This window comes from Zalophus californianus, chromosome 11 (assembly GCF_009762305.2).
Source record: "Zalophus californianus isolate mZalCal1 chromosome 11, mZalCal1.pri.v2, whole genome shotgun sequence".
In the NCBI taxonomy this organism is placed as follows: domain Eukaryota; kingdom Metazoa; phylum Chordata; class Mammalia; order Carnivora; family Otariidae; genus Zalophus; species Zalophus californianus.
The window spans coordinates 80,953,082-80,959,466 of NC_045605.1; the positions used below are offsets into that span (position 1 = coordinate 80,953,082).

At 37.9% G+C, this 6,385-nt stretch overlaps 1 pseudogene; it reads left to right on the plus strand.

Annotated features, from left to right (window-relative positions):
• Positions 1–5,269, plus strand: part of LOC113913610 — a 46,207-nt pseudogene extending 40,938 nt beyond the window's left edge.
• Positions 5,270–6,385: the final 1,116 nt, after the last annotated feature.

Here is a 6,385-nt window from a genome sequence, read left to right on the forward strand (position 1 = left end):
GCTCACCGTAGCACATACCCTCCCCAATGTCTATCACCCAGTCACCCCATCCCTCCCACCCCCAACCACTCCAGTAACACTCAGTTTCTTTCCTGAGATTAAGAATTCCTCATATCAGTGAGGTCATGTGATACATGTCTTTCTCTGATTGACTTATTTCACTCAGCCTATCCCTTTCTAAAGGCAGAAGTTTCATGGAGAGGAGAGAAGGAGAATTTGACTAAGGCCAATTTGATTTCGGTTAACTGGATGAGTGAAGATCTAGTTCAAATCAAGGATCGAAGTGGGGCTTTGTATTCTATACAAATTTTGCAGCAATGCTACTTCTTCATAAAACTATGAAAGTCAACTCAACAAATACTTATTGAGCACATTTTGTCCTGAGTACTGAGCATATAATGGTAAACATGATAGACACAACCCATACCCAAATTAGAAAAGAAGTAGTAACTACAAAGAATGGAAAAATTCCACAGTGCTTTGGAGAGGCATAGGATGAGCACATAGCCATGTGAATCAATCAGGGTAGGCCAGATTATGCTGTGGCAAAAAAAAAAAAAAAAAAAATCCACACGTTTCAATGGCTTAAGACAATAGGGATTTGTTTCTCATTCATAGTACAAGTCCAAAGCAGGCTGGCAAGGGATCCAAGCTAATGGAGCAACCAGTAATAATAGAGGGAATACAGCTCAGGAGGGTCTTGAACTACCAATGAAATGCTATAGCCCGGAAATGATACATGTCACTTCTTATCAGAACACATTAGCTAAATCCAGTCACAGTTCTACCCAAACAGAAGGGGTCCAGGACCCCTCCTACGTGCACAGGAAATGATGTCTAAGCTGAAGGATGAGTAGGAGTAAGGTAGAAAGGAAAACATGAATTTTCAGGCAGGGTGAAAAGCAGGAAAAATAGCTTGGGGGCAAAGAAGAGAATATTATTTTGGAGGACATAGTGTGGAGAAGGAAGGGTGGGGAAGAAAAAAAGGATCCTTGGTCATTACTGTAGGATTTAAAACATCATAGACATCTCTCATATGAAAGAAACAGCCTTCAATAAATCAGTTGAAAATTCATTCATTCACTCACTTAAATCAGGTATGTACCCTTTCCATATTATTTTATCTCAAGGACTTTTAGTAGTTCTTCCAGTATTCCTTCAATGGTTTTATCATATTCCCTGTGTGGGCAGATGGCTATGAAAATACTCAGCAATTTCTTCAATGCTAACTCCATGACTTTATTACAATACTTTACTCAACAAAGAACTTTAGAAAAAAGTTTTAACCTCCATTAGTCACAAAGAAATTATCAGAATTCAAGAAAATAAGAGAGGAAAGTGATCTCTCTGAGTGAGTGACCACCTTAAATATCTGCAAACCAAGCCCTATGCAGATACAAGTAATAGAACTTATCTTCTGAACAGGGATTTAACCGATCTATGATTTTCTTGTTATCAGTTTATGGGGCCACCAGCTAATTTCCATAGGCTTGCATCAGAAGAATAAGAAGTTCCAGAAAATAATATCTCACTGAAGAATTTCGGTATTATTTATTCAGTCTTTCTTTTATCAAATACTTACTGAGAACATGCTGTATACCAGACCTAGGCACTGAAAATACAGTCGTGAACCAAACAAAGTCCCTGCCCCCACATGGAACTGACAATCTAGTGAGGGAGACAGATAATGAATGAATAAATATGTATTGCATCAGACGGCAGTAAGTGCCAGGGATAAAAATAAAGTGGGGTAAGGAACATAGGGACTCCAAGAATGGTTAGGGAAGGCCTCCAACATGATCTTAAGGGAATGAAGAAGGATATCTGAGAGAACAGCTAAGAGAAGGCAAAGGAAAAGACAAGAGCAAAAAGCTTTGGAACAGAATCATCCTTGGAGTGTTCACAGAACCACGGGAGGGCCAATATGGCTAGAGCAGTGTAAGCCATGAGGAAAGAAGTAAGAGATATTTCTAAGAGATAGGAAAGGAAAACAGATAATGTCTCTTCACTGTAAGGACTTTTGCTATAAGTCAGAGTGAAGTAGAAAGCTGGTGAAGAATTTTGAGCAAAGAGTGGTATGACGTGATTTGGGTTTCAAAAGTATGACTCTCATTGCTGTGTTGAGAACAGAATTGGGGGCCTTCAAGGATGAAAACAAAGATCAACAAAACTAAAAGGCAACCTACAGAATGGAAGAAGATATTTGCAAATAACATACGATGAAGGGCTAGTAACCAAAATATATAAAGAAATCCTACAACTCAATACACAAAACCCAAATTATCCAATTAAAAAATGAGCAGAAGACATGAAGAGACACTTCTTAAAGGAAGACATCCAGACGGCCAATAGACACATGAAAAGATGCTCAACATCACTCATCATCAGGGAAATGCAAATCAAAACTACAATGAGATATCACCTCACACCTGTTAGAATGGCAAAATTAGCAACATGAGAAACAACAGATGCTGGTGAGGATATGGAGAAAGGGGAACCTTCTTACACTGTTGGTGGGAAATCAACCTGATGGAGCCACTGTGGAAGACAGTATGTAGCGCCCCCCCAAAATTAAAATAGAACTACCCTATGATCTAGGAATTGTACTACTGGATATTTATCTCCCCCAAAATACAAAAACACTAATTCAAAGGTATACATGCATCTCTATGTTTATAGCAGCATTATTTACAATAGCCAAATTATGGAAGTAGCCCAAGTGTTCACTGATAGATGAATGGATAAAGAAGATGTGGTATATATATACAATGGAATATTATTTAGCCATTGAAAAGAATGAAATCGTGCCATTTGGAACAACATGGATAGACCCAGAGAATATAATGCTAAGCAAAATAAGTCCGTCAAAGACAAATACCATATGATCTCACTCATATGTGGAATTTAAGAAACAAAACAAAGGAACAAAGGGGAAAAAAAAAAAGAGAGAGAGAGGCAAACCAAGAATCAGACTCTTAACTATAGAGAACAAACTGATGGTTACCAGAGGGGAGGTGGGTGGGGGGATGGGTGAAATAGGTGCTGGGGATAAAAGAGTACACTTATCATGATGAAAAAAAAATAAAGTAAAATTATTTTAAAAAAGAGAATGAAAACAAAGAGATTCCTTGGGTCTATTCTAGATGAGAAATAATTGCAATTGGCCTAGGGTAGTAGCAGTGGATGTATGGTCAGATTCTGGTTCTATTCTGAAGGAAAAGCAGAGTATCTGATATGGGATTAGATATGGTGTGTGAGGGAAAGAGTAACGTATGACCCCAAGGTTTTCATCCTGAGCAGTTGGAAGGATGGAATTGTCATTTACTGAAATGGGAAAAGCTAAGAGCCCAATTTTTGACATGTGAAATTTAAAATGTCTGTTAGACAATCAAGTCGAAATATTAGGTAGGTAGCTGGATATATGAGTCTAGATGTCTGAGATGTGAACAGTCTGGAAATGTGTATGTAGCTAAAGGAAAAGCATTGTGTAACTCTTAGGTGAACTAGTTATACTTTAGATGTTTATACTAGTCTTTACTAGATTAGAGTTTATGAGAAGGAAGCAGAATGTTGTAGGGAAACAAAGTTCTCCAAAGAGTTAAAAGTAGTTCTTATACTATAACACTGGGAACACTGAGATATTGATTCCTTGATGTCAATGAGTGAAGACTGGTATTTGAATAGCTCAAAATTAACTGAAATATATTTTTCTAAACTTGGTCAAGACCAGCACAGCCCAGACCATTCCATTTTATTCCATTCCACAACTTGTCAAGCACTATCAGTATCTCTATAAAGATGAAGTTTATAAATTTTTGCTTCAAGAAACTCAGGATTAGAGGGGATCCACAGCAGACCTTGAAGTAGGTGCAGGATGAAGCAAGAGGGTGACCATAGCCAACTCTTTTTCCGTGGTCTCCAGAGCCACTCCCATGAGAAGATGAAGCTGCAAAAGAGAAAATCAACTTTGTACCTCAGCCCCCGGAAGAGCACTGAGTGCCGCAGAGATTTGGATTCCTAGATTTGCCCAACACTTCTGTCTGCTATAGCAGACATCAGACTCTACTCATTAATGAAGCAACTAGAAAATGGCATCAGCAAATGGCAAGATGGGTATTTTTTTGCCAGTTATGCTCTTGGTTCACATGGTATTGCTTGGTATTGCTTGTAAGAACTCTTACAAACACTGTGGAAACTGTTCTCACTATAATTGCTCTTTTTTACTATCCTTTGGAAGGTTCAAAGTCTATGAACAGTGTCAAGTACTTGTCCCTGGTGGCACTTACCTTCATAATTCGTCCCACAGCTATCATTCCATGGATACCTTTGGTCTTCAGACATTTCTGGCAAGAACAGAAAAAGCTTGATTTTATTCTGCATCAGTTTTTACCTATAGGATTTGTCACTTTGAGTTTGTCTCTGATAATTGATCATATTTTTTTTTTTTTTTTTTTGGTCAATGGACCCTGTTTCAGTATGACTTTTTGAAATCTAATGTGCTTCAGAATTTGGGAACATTTCATGGTTCTCATCCATGGCACTGGTACTTCAGTCAAGGATTTCCACCTGTCTTGGGTACTCAACCCTTCTTTATTCATGGCTGCTTTCTGTCCCCAAAGAGGTACCGAATTACTTTTGGTAACTGTGCTGTGGACACTGCTAGTCTATAGCATGTTGAGCCACAAAGAATTCAGGTTTATCTATCCAGTCTTACCATTTTGTATGGTGTTTTGTGGGTACTTACTAAACCACCTGAAAACGTGGAAGAAACCAGCTCTCAGTTTCCTGTTTTTATCGAATATGCTCCTTGCCCTCTATACTGGTTTAGTTCATCAGTGAGGTACTCTTGATGTCATGACTCATATTCAAGAACTCTGTTACAAAAATCCCAATAAATCTTCAGCTTCAGTATTTATAATGACACCTTGACACTCTACTCCTTATTATAGCCATGTCCACTACCCACTTCCAGTGAGATTTCTCCGATGTCCCCCAGAGCTGACTGGAAAAAATCAGTACCTTGATGAAGCAGATATATTCTATCTGAATCCCTTAAACTGGTTAGATAAAGAGTTTCACAATGATTCAACATTGCCTACTCACTTGATCATCTTCAGCATTTTAGAGGAGGAAAAAAGTGCTTTTCCTAATTTCAAGCAACTATGAGAGAACTGCTGTGTTCTTCCACACTCACTTGTCAGAAGGTCGAACTGGAAGTCACATATATGTCTATGAATGGAAAATAAAAGGGACACTCAACAGCAGATAAACTGCATTTAAATTTTTCCTAAAGAAATAGACATTGCTGGGTACAAATATTCAGATGCTGCATAAATATGCCCGTAAACACTGGGTAAGATTTGTGGAACTAGCAAAAAGCCACTGAACTTCTTTACCAAATATCACTACTGAGGAAATGTATGAAAAATATCACAAAGTATAAAATATATTAATACAAATGCCAGATTTTAAATAGAGACCTTTAGTTTTCCTCAGAAAAAGAAAAAAGAAAAAAGAAACTCAGGATTAAGTGGCCATTCCTGGTGAAATATCCCACCTAGAGGGTACTTCTTGGTCAGATCAGTTCCTAAGGAGTTCAAAGGAGTCTTCAAACAAGATTTGTGTCCACAGATGAGTCCAGCAATAAGAAAAGCTGCAATCTTCCCATTGGATAACTGTAACATTTGAAACATCCAGCTATAATGACAACATTTTAAAAAGAAAGTAGCATTTTTTTCATTCCAGAACTGTCCCCATTGAAGTACAAATGAAGTATCCCAATGCACAGGGAAAGTGATTCTCATTGCTAATGAAATAAATAAAAAGTAAAGTAACACAGAAATACTATTTTACACCCATTAAATGAGCATGAAGAAAACATCAGTGATAACATTTACAGATACTAAAATTGTAGGAATATTCCAGGCTTATGGAAACAGTAGAAAAGTGATTTGGTACTATCTTTGGTTAAGTACTATGTCATTACATATTTTGGTAGTTTGGATGATCAGACCCAATTTTTCTCCTTTCTCCTTGGTCCCTCCCTCTAAAGGTGGAGTGCATGTCCCTGACCTTGACTTTAGGGTCAGCCTTGTGAATTGTTTTCACTAACGGGGTATTATTAGCAAGGGTGATAGGGGTTTGCAATGAACATGTTTGTGTAGTTGGGTATGACCTATGATGCTTTTTTTTTTTTTTTTTTTTTTAGCTGATGTTACTTTTTGTTGATTAAGAGAGAGAGGAAAACACCTGCACTACATACTGGTGCATCTGGAAAGCAATGAAAAGAAGGGAATTACAGTCATTTTGCTGTTCAGAAAATGCCCCAGAACGCTTCTCTATTTGTCTACTGGACCAGCATACTGAGGGGACATCCACCTGAGCA